The 17,396-nt window shown below is 36.3% G+C and overlaps 1 protein-coding gene across 9 annotated transcripts in view; it reads left to right on the plus strand.

The window, feature by feature from the left end:
• Positions 1–17,396, plus strand: part of KCNIP4 (potassium voltage-gated channel interacting protein 4) — a 415,602-nt gene that overhangs the window by 265,894 nt on the left and 132,312 nt on the right. The window contains exon 1 of one of the 9 annotated variants that reach the window (XM_069856238.1): positions 14,745–14,791. The exons of the other annotated variants lie outside the window; for them this stretch is intronic. The gene's annotated coding sequence lies outside the window, so the exon portion shown is untranslated. Of the gene's footprint in view, positions 1–14,744; positions 14,792–17,396 lie in introns of those variants that run through there. 9 annotated transcript variants of the gene reach the window in all.

Consider the following 17,396-nt stretch of genomic DNA (forward strand, 5'->3'; position numbering starts at 1 on the left):
CTGAATCTAGGTTCTAATAAATGAAGTCTATGAAGACTGCCCTGGAAGTAAAAAATTCTGTTATTTTGGGTCAAGGATCAACGTGCCATTTTGAGACAGATTTTTTTTCTAAAAACATTCTTGGATTGTTTGTCTCTGTTTTATTAAAATGACACAATATCAGTATCTCCATTGTTCATGCAGGAAAAGCACTTTATAGTTTCTTTAAATTAATTAATATCTTTTTGAAATACTTTAATAGAAAGAAAAATGTGACGATAACCATGATAATATTATGCATCTACTTTCAGAAACAAGTTGCTTATTGTAATTCATATCTATATTACCTTTTACTCTATGCAATTATGTTACCTATAATTAATGGTGGATTATAGCTTTCTTATTAATTATATTTTTATTAATGAATATAGCTATAATATTTTAAGTAAACAAGTTGGAATTTTTATGCTCTCCATGGGGTTGCCCACAAATAAATATTATTCTTTGTGGATTACATTTTGCATATACCCGATGAGCAATACATAAAAGAATACTATAATTATTTTCCTTTTGAAAAGCTTAGAAATTACTCTTTCCAATGCTCATACTTTTTCTTAATCTGCCTTCACAAACTAACTTTGACTTCTTTTTTTATTTTCATGTTTTAGTTCCTTCTTGCAGCTCTTCATAATGCAAAAAAATAAGGAAACCAGTGATTTACTTAAATTTTTAGCCTATAAATCTTGCACTTGAAGGTCGAGTTTAAGCAGAGGTAAATCTATGCTGCTTTAATAAAATTTAATTCTACAAATAAAATGTGATTGAAACTAATGTGTAGTAGGATTTCACTTTAGAATTTCTTTCTACATCTGGTAAATATTGGTTGAAAGGAGAATAATGAGAATCTGAAGTTACTTGTTCCCTGGAGTACAGTCATCGTTTTCATATGGCTTTGTTATAATGTTACAAGAAGAAAACTGGTAAAAATAGTAAAACTACGAGCCTATAGCAGGAAAAAGAAAGTCAGTGAAGGGTAACAGAAATTATTAGCAATATGGGCAAGCTTTCAGTGTAAAGTAAGATGAGAAGAAATCCATTGTTTGATCTAATTAAATCACAAAAAAAAAGGGAAATATTGCCATTTGAACTTTTGAAATCAATAATTTATTCCTTTCTAGAAAAAAATGAACTGGAATTTTAAGCTAAAAAAAAGAGGATCAATTGCAATTAGGTGGCCTGTATTATGTGTTAAAAAAACCAAACAAAAATTGCTTTAAAAAGCACTAATATCTTACAGGTAGGATATTGTAAGAAAAGATACAGAAAATTTTGAGGTTTTGAAAAGCTTTTAAAATAAAAAAGTATTCTAATATAATTAATTATACATTCTAGTATGATTATCTAGTCATATGTTTTCCAAGAGGGAGTAAACCAAACCAGCTAAGCTGTACCTCCTCTACGTTAAAAAAAAGAACAGTTTTGGCTCAACTATTTATTTCTTAAAGTCAGAGGTATCAATGGGGATCCATTAGACGAATGTTGAATACGTCTTGGAAAAAAAAGCTGAAAGCAATTTTAAAGATATTTAAAAATAAGAATGTTGCAAGAAACTTCCATACAATGAAAGAAATATTTCCCTTAAAATATAATGACACAGTTTATGGGTGATAATTTTCAAGAAAAAGTGTTTTCCTTTGTGCTGTATAAAGCAGACAACATGGAGAGCCAGCAGGTGTATTAATGGACAGATCAAGGACACCTGCTTCCTCATTAATTAAGGTTTCATCTGAGCTGCACCTGAGCTGTGAGTTATAGTTCATAGGGTGTGTTCAGTCGCCTTGGCTCTTCTTGCAGGGGAAAGGCTGGTGGCAGCAAGGCAGGATGGTAGCAAGCAACAGAAAATTTGTTCAAACAGGAAAGGAAAGCATCAAAGGTTAGTGAAATTCATGTATTTGTTGGTGTGTAGCTGATGAAGTGGCTGGACCAAAGGTTGTCTGAGTGTCACAGGTAGTAGGTGGTTGTCTGGCAAATGGTGAGTTAGGTTCCAATTTTCACTGACAGAGGAGAAGATGAGACTCTGCATCTAGTTGTTTAGCCAATGCAAGTTAAGTTAGTAGTGGGATGGACTAAACTCCCTATAAGAAAGAAAAGTAATTCCTGTGTTACCCTCTAAAGGAGAGGTTTATGTGTATGTGGTTTGGGTATTTAGACTGCAGTCATCAATGCAGGATTTTTCTAATGTCTTGAGTCCTGAGGAGAGGTAGGATTGGAAATATTTTTCTCTGCAGTGCTTGGTACTGGTCTGTTCAGGTAAACCTTGACTCAGCTGAGTGGATCCATCTAAATGCTCATAGTTATTCTCTCGCTTTGTGTAAGGTGTCTTGATGGATGCACTCTAAGGTGCCTTAGAAGAAACAAATATAACTGAATTTACCTCAGAAAGGGTTGAAAACCCTTCCCTGGTCTCAAAGCACAGCAGGTGTTTTAATTCAAGAGAAATGTGCATTTCAGTACTCAAGCTTTAAAGGAACTCGTTCCAGAGACTTAATCTAGGGGAATAAACTGGGATGTTGTGGCAGAGAAAATGTTTGGTGAAAAGGAAGCAGAGCTGGCAATAAGGAAGCAAGGCTGCAAAGTCTATTGATGTTGTGGAACTCTGTGAGGAAGGAGGAATACTTTCTGGCACTGCAGTTGTGTGTGTGAGACCTAGAAATACAACAAGAATTTGTGTCTCTACCTGGCTTTTTCAGGCAAGTTATTTACTAGTTCTGGAGGTGAAAACTTAAGCCTCTTTAATGGATACTTAAGCCCCTTTAAAGGCAAACACAAACTTGGATGTGCTGCCTCAAGTGTGACAAAATTTATTTACATGCTCAGGCTGCTCTGATTAAATTTAAATCTGCTTAACCAAGATTTAATTAGAGTAGAGCAAGCTTTCTAGAGACATTTTAATGTCTCTTTAAATTGGTTGTATTACTTTTGTTAGTACATAAATTTATACTTAAGCTATAAACAGATTATGTCTTTTTAAGTTGTCATTTTCAGCTGACATGTTATCTGGAATAGTATAGTCTCTTGTTATATTGTAATTGCCAAGTAAAAAGTAGATTAAAATGTTGTTGCAGAAGTATTTTAAATACATTTCATGGTATTATCAGTTCCATAAGTATTACATGTGACTGGTCAGCTGGGAGAAGTCATTATATAGGCAATTTTAAGAATTTCTCATGTGCTGGCATCGATATAATTTATTTTAAAATAATTGTTTCTATCTTGTATACAAAACTGAATTTGCAGAGTGAGCAAGTTCTTAAAGATCTTATACCTTGAGTGCAATGAAGAGTTAAAAGTTGTTTTGCCAGCAGAGTTACCAGATCAAAGGAGTATTTTTTTTTTTCCCCCTGTTCTTGTCAAGATGTGGAAGGTTAACTGCAAAGGCTGTACCAAAGAGTTGACAGTGGTTCCGAGATGGAGGCTATCTGACAGGAAGAAACAGCCTCAGAATTCCTAATATAAGCTGTTTAATTATACATTAAAAAGACTTTGCTGGTGAAAAAGTATGAATTGTGAAAAACAAAGAGAAGAATTTTAGCTCAGATGGAAAAAAAAACCAAAAACCACTATTTGTGATGACCATATCAAGGGTCCTACTAACATATCATATGCCTTCTGTTTATTCTATTTGGAGTTTTAGATTCCTTTTGAAATATTTTGGTAGTGTCAAGATACATCTAGCTGTTTGGAAACCTCTAGGCATGTCACGTTCAAAATAAAGAATGATAGTGCATTATGGAATATGCTAAATTATATTTGATATGACATCCCAGGAAGGAGTATTAATTTGCATTAGTTCATTGTCTGTTTTGAGCAAGTTGCACTCTTTCATATAAAATAAAAGCCTCAAAAATGCTTTTTTTCCACTTGGACAGGAAAATTGCTTTAATATTATACCTGCTTCTTTTTAAAGAGTTCTTTGACATTTCAGATACATGGAGAATAAAATACTGCAACCCAAACAGTTAGTGCTGTCCTTGGAGAGGTGATCAGTAATCTTGCATTCAATGTCAAATAGAATCAGATTCATTATAGTTAATTTTCCATTCTTATTAGCCATTTAACTCTGATGTTTCATATTCTTATAGAACTTTTCTGTTGTTATTTTCCCAGAACTGTTTACTAAGATTCCAGAGCACACTAGAAAAATATTAGACAATTTTAAAAACTAATAAAAACCCTCTAATGGTCAGTGAAGTAAATATCGCGCAAAATCACAACTTAATGGTCACTTTGGAGCTACATAGTGCTCTTAGGAAAAATCAGACAGCAATCTTGCTGCATGAGGTTTAGAAAAAGACAGATGTTATGTCAGAAGTTGGAAGGGAGAATGCCTACTCGTAAACTCTTATGAGCACAATGCTACATGTAGAAAAGGAAGAGCAGTGGTGTACTTCTTCTAGGCCCTATGTCTTCCTGTGGCTCAGCTGGTATTGGAACTACAGTTATGCCTTTCTTCTGAATAAATCCCCTTAATCTTCTTAGCCACAGAGGGCTAAGAACAATCTTGCTCTTTAGATTTGACTTTTTTTGGTCAAATACACACATATCCATCATTCATTAAAAAATAATGTCTATAGAAGAAATAGTGTTCTAAACTTCAAGAATGTGGAGATAAAGAAGAGTAGAAAAAATTTATTTCTTATAGTTTCTTTTTATTTCCTCTTTTAATAAATAGAGTGGCTTTGTGTGAAACAAATATGAGTTCAACAAAGTTTTTATTGAATTCTACAGAAATAACGCAAAACCTATAACAAGATGCAAACTTTCATTAGACCTGGGAGTGTGTTGCCTCCATGATTTCTTTTTTTGGCCAATATTTAACCTAATGGCTTTTATCACATACGTTCATCATTCCCAAGTGCAAAGCCTGTGGCTAGGATGGAAGAAAGTATATATTTTGTGAATCCTTATTCTCTTCTAGACTGAGAAGTGTGTATATCTCTCAAGAAAATGGGCTGCTGCTTATTGACTGTCATAAAAACTGTTACTCTATTTTAAGCTCTGGTTAATAGCTGAAATTTACTTGCCCTCAGCATGACCACTGAATGAATACATATACACACATACACACATTTTCCTTTTTATTATGAACAAATATCTGTGAAGTTAGTTTTGGTTTTTATCAATCAAATTTATCTTGAAGTCTACTTTGGCATTTGAATTGAATAGTAGTCCCTGTGAAGAGCTGCATGATAAAGAATAAATAAAAATGGTTATAGTTCATTGATTATCCTTTGAAAAGAGCAAAGGCTTAATATATATTTGGAAACATAATGTACTGCTATATATTTCTCTCATATTGGAGACAAAGCCTAGTTTGCTATGTAAGACCAAAAGAATGTTGACTTTCTCCTTTAATAATGCAATTTCTTTAACATGGCAAGCAATATAAACTTTTCTCCTTTTCATAATGTACATTTTTCTGTATTAAACAGCTGGAGGGTTCTCCCAACCCTCAATTCTTCAAATTTCTTGCAGTAACTCTTGGGTATAACAATGCTTTGGCCTTAGAACATCAAAAGTGTGTGGCTGGAGTCAGTGTCAAGAAAGACATCTAGAAATCTAGTTTCAAGGCTGATGGGGAATACTTACAGAAAGGAATACCAAGGATTGTATCTATTTCTCAGAACCTTCCATTCTCACAGTCCACTGTTCTCCTTGGTTTGTGTTTTCTGTAGGTTAGGTTAATTTAATAGCTTACACTGTGGCTGGATTCCCAGTACTTAACCCAAGTCTCCTTTACTGGAAGGTAGGTCAGTTACTTCTCAAACTGCCTTAGACATAGAAATCTCATAATCGTTCATTATTTCTGTCATATCATTTCAAACACTTGAATGCTGTACCTGTATATGTTCTTATGTTTTCTCACCTTAAGCCCAGCACTTCCTCACAGATCAGTTTCAAAGCTTGTTTATTTTCATACTCTCAGCTCGGTCTAATTTTCTGTCTGCCTTTACTTGACTAAAACTTGTTAGAGTAATCTGGTGGAGGTTGTCCTGCTGCTCGTCACAGTCAGTAGAGTAGAGACAGTTTGTATGATGTAGAGTTCAGTATAGTTATTAGAACCTTCTCTGCAGTACTGCTGGTCAGCTGCTTATTTCAGTCTTTTTTTTTTTTTTCTTTTCTAAAATACGTTATCTGATTTTGGAGGATTTTTGTTTACAATCTGCACTTAAAGTTTTAAGTACAAAATGTCTTGTCTTATTCCTTCAACTGAAGCACCAAGGACTGAGAAGTAACAGATTTAAAGAATATTTTTATTTCTGAAATTATAGAACTTTCCAAGGCACTATTAAACATTTCATTTTTATATGTATGTATACATGTAAAAGTAAAAATAAAAACAGGTTAGAAAGCTAAAAGTCAACATTACATTGACAATACTAAAATATTCTGAGGAAAAGAAAAATCATCCAAAATAATAGCAATAAATTTACTGGGTGAATAAGGAAATGATTAGAGGGGGTTTTTATCATTTACTTTAAGGTTATTCTGCATACTTCAAGCAATTCAACTGAGAGTATGTGTCGGCATATCATAGATTAAAGGCATTTTTTTTCATTTATAGGGTTTATTGAACTTGTGCTCACTGGATTATTTAGATATTCTCAGTGACTGTACTGGCTCGTTTCACTGTATATGCCGAAAGTACTCTGTCACATGCTTGTATAAGCCCTCGGGTCTGAACTCAAGCAAATCTGCAGAACCCACTCTCCCTACTAAATGTACTGCTCTAAGGTCTCCAAAATGTATTCTCTAAACTCTTGGGTGGAGCCTTTTTAAACATATAGTAAAAAAAAAAAAAAAAAAAAAAAAGATTCTATGTAATCAGCTGTTCTGATTTTGGCTGGAATAGAGTTAATTTTCTTTCCAGTAGCTGCTGCATTATGAATAAGAGAATAAAGATGACTCATAGTTTGTTGTTGCTGGGTAGCATTTATGCTCACCTGTGATAGCATTAATTTTCTCACCAGCAGTTGCTGGTTTTTAAATTTAGTATGAAAGAGTGTTGATAATACACTGATGTTTCTTAGCTGTTACTAAGAAATAAAGATTTTTTTCAGTTTCCCATGTTTTGCTAGCATATAGATGCAGAGCAATGGCAGCCATCCCAAACTGGCCAACGGAGGATCCTATACCAGAACACCATGCTTAGTATAATGCTTATCCAGGGGGTGGGTGGCAGGCAATGCAGGTTCTGCATGTAGTGTTCTGCTTGCCGTAATCATGGCACTCACTGAAATTGCTGCTTGTGGTGGGCTAATCATTGGGTTGTGAATGGTTGTATTTTAATATATTTATTTGTTGTTTTTATTATTGTGTCTTAGTTTATTGTCATTTTATTGTCTTTATCTCAACCCAGAAGTCTTCCTTTTTTTTTTTTTCTCCTGCTTCTTCTTTTACTGTTCACTGGAACAGGCTGCCCAGGGAGGTGGTTGAGTCACCTTCCCTGGAGGTGTTTAAGAGACGGGCGGACGAGGTGCTGAGGGGAATGGTTTAGTGATTGATAGGAATGGTTGGACTCTGATCCAGTGGGTCTTTTCCAACCTGGTGATTCTATGATTCTATCATCCCATCGGGCAGACAGGGGTGAAAGAGTGGCTGTATACAATTTAGCTGCTAGCAAAGACCTAAATTATAACATCGACTTTTTCTTACTTTAGCAGAGATGAGAATCTGTGTTGTCCTATATTATGTAAAATGCATAAAGTGAATTTTAACCACCTGGATCAATGCTAGAGTTAAATATCATAATAATTGGGGGTTTTTTTTTGTCTGCACTACAAAGAGCTAGAATGTCTAGGCCCTCTGCATAATAGCTCAGTCTGTTGGGTCACTGTACACCAGTCTCTCCTTTTCATTCTGTTCTGACCATATAATCCCATCACTTGTTCAGTGCTAGTTCTCTTGCTGTATCTGCTCATGTGCTAAACCAAGTTAATTAACCCTCAGGAAACTGTCAGCATGGAAAGTGACCAGGAGAGTGTGGTTTTCTTGTTGTTGTTGTCCTCCCCTCCCCTTTTATGTTGATGGTTAAATAAATTTACTGTGCCATCAGGCAAGTACAAGAGCTTAATAACAGAGAGCAAGCTGGGTTACACAGTGAGAAGGGGAGGAAAGGCACTACCCTTTTTGCAGCAGTGAAACACTCAATCAACTAGGAACTTTAATTAGTGTCTTGAATTTAGATGTCAAATGTGTCGTGGCAACTAAGCTAGACAGGCTTTCCACTATCTTATAGATCAATAGTATATTTTCATTCTATCTTATTTTTGACTTGGCAAATCTATTCCTGTATATGAGAGGCTTTTGTATTTTGAAAACTGCTTAACACTCCAGAATACAATTTTCAAAGAAAATAACAAATGAGTAGATTAGATTGGAAAGATGAAGTCATACGCCAAGTGGAAGCTGGCTGTTTCTCTCTGTGCACTGCAATAAATCTAAGGCTTGTAAAGAGATTGTTTAAAAATATCTAACTGCTTCCTTGTTCTTCCCACAAAATTTAGTGTTAGACTGATATTGCCTAACTGCAAGTGTTATCTGTGTTTTCCGCAAGTGGGTGCTAGTTTTCTCAATTAACTGAAATGTATAATTTTTTTTGTTTATTGAATTTATACTTGCAAGTATCTCTGAAATTACTTCCTGGAAATGGAGTAAATTTTCCCCAGAGCAGCCCTCCTGTGCTGTGCTTTTTAGTGTTTAGTAGAAAGTTAATAACCCACCAACGTTTTGACTACTGCTAAGCAATGCTTGCACAGCGTCAAGACTCTCTCCAACATTCCCCTTTCACCAGCAGGCTGGGTGTGGTCAAGATCTTGGGAGGGGACATAGCCAGGACAGCTGGCACAAACTGACCAAAGGGATATTCCATACCTATGACCTCTGCACGGCCTTAAAATCTAATAGAAGGTAGGGAGGGAGATGGCATTCATTATGAAGATGTTTGCCTTCCAGAGCAACCACTACATGTACTGAAGCCCTACTTCCCAGGAAGTGGCTGGCCATCACCTGCTGATGCGAAGTTGAGAAATAAATCCTTTGTTTTCCTTTGCTTCTGCACGCAGCCTTGCCTTGACTTTATTAAACTGCCTTTATCTTGACTCGTGAGTTTTTTCCATCTTGCTTTACCTCCTCACCTCCTGCTGAGGAGGGCAGTGATGAGAGGCACTTGCTGGGCACCTGTTATCCAGCCAAGGTCAACCTACCCCACTCCTTTTTGGTGCCTAACGTGGGACATGAGAAATTAAAGACAAAGATATTTAGTGGGAGAGCTAAAAGGCAAAGTATGGACTGAACACAGCTAGGATGTGAAAAATGAAATAATCGGGGGAATTTCTGGTGTTGTGGTCGTGGTGAAGGTATGAGTGGCGTTTTAAGTGCAAATTTTCCATATTCATTTGCTGTGATGTTTTGATTTTTTTTGCTGTGAGGGATTTTTTTGTTGGTGTGAGTGAAGGTTGTGAAGATTGTGATGAATATGTGATGAATGCAAATTTGAATGATCATTCTTAAAATAAGTGATTCACAGAGGTAAGGAGTGCAATATATTGGGTTTGAGCAGCAAGATTTTGGTAGTGGGTGGGTGCAGGAGTGGTTTCTGTGAGAAGCTGCTAGAATCTTCCCCTGTATCCAACAGTGCCAATGCCTGGTGACTCCAAGACAGACCCGCTGCTGGCCAAGACTGAGCCAATCAGTGACAGTGTTAATCCTCTGTGATAACATATTTAAGAAGGGTGGGGTAGGGGAGTGAAGATGTGCAACAGTCATTGTGGCTGGAGAGAAAGGTGTGAGAATACCTGAGAGCAGTAAATTTGCAGGCACCAAGGTCAATAAAGACGGAGGGACAGGAGAGGCCCCAGAAGCACCCAGAGATTTCCCCCACAGCCCATGGGGAGGACAATGCTGAGGCAGGCTGTCCCTCTGCAGCTTATGGAGGTTAGCAGTGGGGAGATATCCATCTGCGGTGGATATGGGGGGACCCCATGCTGGAGCAGGCGGATGCACCTAAAGAAGGCTGTGACACTGTGGGAAGTCTATGCTGGAGTAAGTTTGCTGGCAGGATTTGTGACCCCACGGGTGACCTGTGCCGGAGCAGTCTGTTCCTGAAGGACCCACGTGGGAGCAGTTTATGAAAAACTGTAGCCTGTGGGAAGGACTCTTGGAGAAGTTCATGAAGCCCTTTTTCCCATGGGAGGGATCCCATACTGGAGGAGGGGAAGAGTGTGAGGAACCCTCCCCCTGAGGAGGGTGGAGCTGCAGATATAACTTGTGGTGAACTGATGCAACCCTCATTCTGTGTCCCCTGTGCTGCTTGAGGGAAGGAGGTAGAGAAAATCAGTACAGTTAAGCCCAGAAAGAAGTGAGGGGTGTTTTTATGATTTGGTTTTATTTCTCATTATCTTACACTGATTTGATTGGCAATATATTAAACTAATTTCCCCACCGTAAGTCTGTTTTACCCATGGCTGTAATTGCTGAATGATCTTTCCCTGTCCTTATCTTGACCCACAAGCCTTTCTAGATGCTCTCTCCCCTGTCTGGTTGAGGATAGAGTGAATAAAATCATTGTCAGCTCCTACAATGCATAATATGGTGTTATAAAGTTTCTTATACTATCAAGAGTCCCCACACAGCGATAAATGAGCTACCATTTAACACAGGTAATAAATTTGTAGAGAGAAAATTTCAAAGATAACTAATAGCTTAGAAACCTAAAAAAAAATAATTTCTCTAAATTGTCTGTAAGCAACTCAGGATTTACCTAGATCATGCAAGTTTTCTTCTTGTCTTTCCTTTTATCAAGCTCTTTCAGACGGGACTATTCTTTGAAAGTAGCTGCATTGGCTTTTTGATGTGCATTATAACTTTATTCAGCAGTAGGACAAAGAGGTGGAATTTCTGCCAATAATTCTCCAGTTTTCCAGTTGAATATAATGTATCATTGTTATGCTCACTTATTTATTGGGGCAACCCATTACAAGTTTAGTGAAGGAAATTTTACAATTTTTCCCTCTAATACTTTCTTTAACATTTACCATCCTATTGTGAACATGTTACTTGTAGAAATGGATGATTAAATGTTTGTTTCACTCCTGGTTTTACCTTTGCTGTGATTTAGAAATATAGAGGTTATTGTAAGGGCTAATGTCAAAGCCTGCACTCACTTTGAATCCAGTCTTTGTGAGTAGCCTTGATGATGTTTGTGGAAGGTGTGAAAACATAACAAAAACCCATGATACTGGCACTTCCTTAGAATTCCAGTCCAAGCGATATGTGTCTTTGGAACTTCTATAGTCAGAAGATATGTGTAAAATGTCTGGAGGCATTTTTGTTGTTGTTGTTCTTTGTCTTCTTACTCTTTAATCTGTAAGACTGTCTATTAGCAAGGAATTCCCCAACACACAGACAGATGGTGTCAATTTTGGGGTTGTCAAATGTAGGGATAGGAGTTGGGCTAGATGAACCTTGTGGGTCCCTTCCAACTCAGGTCTTTCTGTGATTTTGTGAACTAATGCATGAAAGAGTATAACTTTGTTTGTTTTGAACTGTTTACCAGTTTAGTACATAGAGCTTTATAACCAGTTTCATGGGCTTCACTGCTCATCACACACACTGAAAAAATGGGGTTTTTACATCTGAAATACATGTGGAAACATTTGGAATTAAAATTGTAGATGTTATATTTGACAAAGCTCCACATGAAACTTGTTGACACTGTAGTTTTTCTTTTTTTTATTTTTTTATATTTAAAAGTCTAAATATTGTTGCCAGTGAATCTTAAGCTTCCAATCCAACTTGTTTTCCAGTGGGAAGGATTTTCATTTGAAAAATATCTGTAAGAACTGCACTTCAAACTTGTGTTAATAAGTACTTTTACAGAAAACCTTCCCTCTGTAAGCCTCAGGAGTATAAGTTCACTGTCAATTTCTATTGAAAACTCTACTATAAATGATATTTGGCTCTGACAATACTGTAATCACCATAATGAAATCTAAGTTTTAGGTATATATTACTCGTTTGAAGGATGTATGAACAATCTGTTAACAACATTGAAAACTAGTCTTGCTCACTAGGGGATTACAAAGTGCCAAAACCACTATTCCTTTAAAACTCTACTTGGAAGTCTTTGTTCTGACAGGCTTTTTTTTTGGTTTTTTTTTGGTTTTTTTCAAACAAACAAGATTTTAAGGAAGAGTTAACAGTTTGAAATCCTGCTTTTCCAGTCTCCAAATGCTTTCCATAGCTTAGGCATTTTTTAGATCAGAAAGAAATGAATCTATTTCATGTTCTGAAGAAATGTCTAGAATGGAATTTGTTTGCATTTTTACGAAATTATAAGCATTACAGACTGTGCAAGCACAAAATAGCAAAACCAACTATATATACTGCAACTGTTTCTTGAAAAATGAAGTAAAAAAGTCTAGGAATTTATTTCCTATGCATTTCTTATTTTGCTGACTATTTTAACTCTTGCTTTGAAGATACTTGGCAAAACATCTTCAGAGCTACACTTCAGGAAGGAAGGCTCATCTTTTGTCATGATTGCATAACATCTGAGTGACTGGGTAGCAAGTCTGATGTGACCTCTACTGTATTATTCTGCTTTTATAATTATTGCACTGTTTCCTTTTGGTTTCTACAAGTTTTTTTAATCTGTGTATTTCTCACCATAACTGATTTTTACACATTTTTTTGGCAAAGTAAGAGGTATGTGAGTTTGATCTGCCAAGCTGTGCTGCCTTAAGTCATAACCATGGAATCTGTTGTGCTGGAAAAAATTGGTTTTGTGCTCTTTCACTTGCAGAGTGGATGGGGACTGCCTGCTCTAGCAGAACTGAAGCTCTGCAGCTGCCCTGCTGTGTCTAGATTAACAGTGATTTGTCCATGCTGTGCATTGCACAGATGTGTGAGCAAAGCTGGTTTGGTAGGTCACGTGGAACATCTAAATTGTAAGCTCTTTGGACAAGAAATCATGCCGACCTTTTTCCTTCCTCTTCTTGCCTAAACATATACTTCTTTTCCTTCAGTAGTCCCTGTAAATGTTTGAGTTACCTACTATTGCCACTAATGCTCACGAGACCAAGAAATCTTTACTGCAAAAGCTGAGAACATGAACCTAAGGAAATGGCATCTTGCAACACAGTCTACTTACTGAAATACTGCTTCTACTAGAAATGGATGGTAGAAGTCAAGACCCCAGTAAAAATGGGATCCTTATGCAGAATAGCACATTACAACAAACTTAAATATAGATGATGTAGCTATTTCTGTAGATTGGTCGGTTGTTTTTAATTCTGTACAAAAACAAGGCAGCTCTCAATAGCCACTGCACAAATTTATTGCAACATTTGGGAAGCTACTAAGAAATAAATAGTACTGCTGCCTGGTCAACTGTTGACGTTACCTCAGAACTCTTGTAACTTGCGTGTGTCAGGATAGGGGTCCATCAAGGGTAATCCCCTAGTTAGTTTAGGGTTTGGGGTTTTTTTTATGAGAGTTTCTTCCGTATTACAACCAGCAATGGAAATATAGGCACATAGTTTATACTGCACCTTAAATACCTCTCTGAAAGTTCACAACTGACATCTGGACACCTTTAATTTCCATCAAGGTTGAAGAAGGATTACTGCAATCTGGCATAGACTGCAAGAATAGTTCATTTGTCGCTCCAGGTGAGGTCCTTGTGCTTGTGTAGTGTTGCACTGTACAGGGGAAGCAAGAAGAGAATACTCACTCGAGCAGAAATTTGACGAGGTAGGGCTCAATTGCTGAGCTGGAAGAGCTATTTTTGGTGCTTTAAGACCAGCTAAATTGATTTCACTGCTTTCTCTTGGAAACTCCTCTTGAGCAAGAGAATCAGAAATGTTATTTTTAGTCCTTTACAACTAAGGTCAGGATTACTGTTCTGGCTAGAATATCATCTGGGATTTTAGATTAAAGGAAAAAATGCTTCAGTTTTCTGATACTGAATTAACATTATGTAATTTGTTCTTTGGTTGACCCCAAGGTGGGTTTATAATGCGTTGTGTTAATTTGGGATAAATTTGTTTGTTAATATATCGATTTATCAAGTAATTCTTCTGTTGTAACCTTTATTCTATGTTGATTAATCTATAATAATTTTATAGTAGTTTTTTAACAAGTTGATATTTGCTCACCTATTGAAAAATCCATTAAAACTGGTTTATTATTGTTGATTGCCAAACAGGTCAGTAACTTCAGAACTCTAAAACAATACATTCAAGAAAATTTTTTTGTCCACCACAAAGGCTTTTATTCTTGGATTTTAACAAGGGGAAATAAAAGCAAAGCCTCTTTTGTCTGTTTACACTTCTAAATAGGACATTTTATTGTAACTGATGTTAAGTGTATAGTAACATCAGATATACTCCCAATCATAAATTTTGGAGCGTTATATGAGATCATCTTGAAACTGATAACTAATTCTTCTCGACTATTTAAATAGGTAATCCTCATCTGATTAAACTGAAATATTAAAGACTCCCTAAGGCTTCAATTTTAGCTTAATTGCCTCTTTTCTGTCCCTTTACCACTGTTTTATTGATTTGTTTGAAGTATTCAGGAGATTAGCAGGGCATAATTTTTTACGTCACAGAAGTATCCTGGTTTGACCTTATTCAGAGATTGTCTTCCTGAATCTACGCAGCACAGTCAAAAAAAAATTCCCGTGCCAGTACTGCATGCTTTATCTTCAGGCTTATTGACTCTACTACAGGAAAAACTTCTCAAGGTAAAAGTTTTCTCCTTGTCTCAGGTTTTTTTTTTGGGGGGGGTTGTTTGTTTTAATTTTTAACCTGACCACTTGATTCTTGCATACATAGCCATAGCACTTTCTACTCTGCCTTGACCGGTCCAATTCTGCTAGTCCATACTTCCCAGTTCTTACAGGCTTCCATAAGGTTTGTCAGGAAAATATATTTTATCTTTACTGTTGTTCTGCAAAATTAAAAGTATGTAGCCACATCAGATATTTTTCATGCACTTGTTTGATTATGAACCAAGGGAAAAAGGGAAGGAATAGAAAAGAATAAAAACTCACACAGCCTGGATATGACTAACCACATGAGGTGAAAATACAACCATAAAATCAGAATCGGTACTGTTGGGTTTTAAGAACAAACTTAGAAATATCTGTATTTTTAGATCTTTTCTTGAATGCTTTCTTGGTGGTTTAGCCGCTTTATAATATTTCTTCTGCTTTTGTTTCTATGTTTTTCTTTTAGTACTTCCCTTACAATGGCCTGTTCTAGTACTCATTCTTTTTACATAACACTTCCCATTTCTGAATGCTTAATTTGCTAATTAAGTACTTGCTCTTGATCTGTCCAATGTGTATTTTTAGCTGTGATCACACACAACAGTTTTTTCCCCCCTTTTTTCCTTTAAAATTCCCAGTGGCCATTTCCTTTGTCTCTTCTTTCAATGATCTGACTGAAGTTCAGTTACAGGACAGTTTTCTTTCTTGGGAAAAAGCTTTAATTTGTGCTTTCTGTGTGCCATCATATACTGAAAATCTAGCTTGTTGTTTTTCTATCAATCCGAGTACTTGAAGAACTCAGATCAGCTGGACGAGAAGTAGATATTGCAAAATGATGTATTTTGGTCTATTACTGTTAAACAGTCCTTTTCATACCACTATTTTTAAAGAAAGAATCTATAATTATTTTTTTTCTGTAACTAATGATGATTTGTTGAGTTTCCTTGTTATTTGGTAAAGGTACATCATAACTAATGATTGCAGCACAAATTTCAAGAGAGGAACTGCTTTCCAGAACAATGATTTTCTTTTTCCTCCCTAATTTTATGTCTGAAATTTCCATTCTGAAGATGCAGTTCTACATAAGTTTGTAATTCTCAATTTCACCTATTGTTTAGTTTAGAGTATTATTTAATTGCACTGAGATTATTAGATCAGGATCAGATGAAGTTTTAACCGCTTACATTAAGAAAAACTAAACTCTATTTCCTAGGACTGCCTAGTGGCATAATCCAGTATGTGCAATTCTGATCTACGGATCAATTTGTTGATACTACAGTTGATATTGGGTATAAGAATGGCCCTTTATCGAATGAGAGGTTGACAAAATTGTTCAAATAGGGAATGTTTAGTGGAGAAAGTATGGCAGAGAAAAATACCAAAGAGAGTAAAGTGTTTTATTGGCCTCAAAACTGAGTGAAGATAGCAGCTGTAGATGACAGCATTAGCTATGCAATAGACACCACTATTTCCAGTAAATGCAGAACATTTGGATAAGTCAACAACAGAATGCAACTGGTAGGTTTTAGGTAGATCCCACAGTGTATCCAAATAAAGTGAGGTTTAAGGATTTTTCTTTTTGTTTTAACTAAAAGCTCAAATCTCTGTTCTGAAGTCTTGCGAACAGCTGCTCGTCAACCATAAGCTGCAGTACAGTGCTCACTGGTACAAAGAACTGGAGGCAAAGTCATTTTCACTTTGGTTTAATCTTGGATTCTGGGCTTGATGCAAGTCAAACAGATGCACAAATAATACTTCACTTACATTTATATGAAAAGAAAGTGTTTTTTTTTTCTTTTTGCAGCAAAATTAGTGGGCTTTGCTTGCTTTTTTTTTTTTTTTCAAATCAAATCCCACTAATTTTACTTTCCTTTTTCCACATGAGCAAATCAATATTTTTACACCCATATTCTCTTAACACTTTGGAAGAAGATCCATACGTACAAGCAATGTTATTGCTGTTGTTCTGCTTTACAATTTCTTTATTCTGAACTTCCTCTGAAACGGCTCACCTGCCCTATGTTGACAATTAGCAGTGTGTTAAGGCATTTCTTATCCTTCCTGTCAAAACTGTCCTACAGTTCCTGTGCCTATCTTCTGGCAACCCACAGACTCCTCTGAATAACCCAGAGACCCGCTCTTTTCTAGACATTATACAAAGGACTAAACTTTTCTGTTGTTACAGAAGTCCTGTGTGGCAGAGAACTCTTCAAAGCATAGTTGTCTTAAGTTACTTCATGCTGCTGGCTGCTTGATTAGCAACTGAGAATCAGTTGCTTATTGAGACAGGAGAGACTGCCTGGCAGCAGTCTCAGACCCTCCCTATAGGGTCCTGCTGTCCCGTGCATAGCACATCAATGGCCATCATCTGGTCCTTGCAGCTGCAGAACTGGACAGAAATACTTAAACTGTTTACTGAAGTGCTAGCTGTTTAAGTAAAAAGTTATCTTTTGAAGGAGAAGTAGAACAAAGAAAAGAATGCCTAGGATATGCATGATGAATGCAGACTGGATGAAGTGTTTCCCCAAATGACTACAGTTAAATGTTAATAACTATAGTATCTGTATTAGCATCAGTC

This window comes from Phaenicophaeus curvirostris, chromosome 4 (genome assembly GCF_032191515.1).
Source record: "Phaenicophaeus curvirostris isolate KB17595 chromosome 4, BPBGC_Pcur_1.0, whole genome shotgun sequence".
Taxonomy (NCBI): Eukaryota; Metazoa; Chordata; class Aves; order Cuculiformes; family Cuculidae; genus Phaenicophaeus; species Phaenicophaeus curvirostris.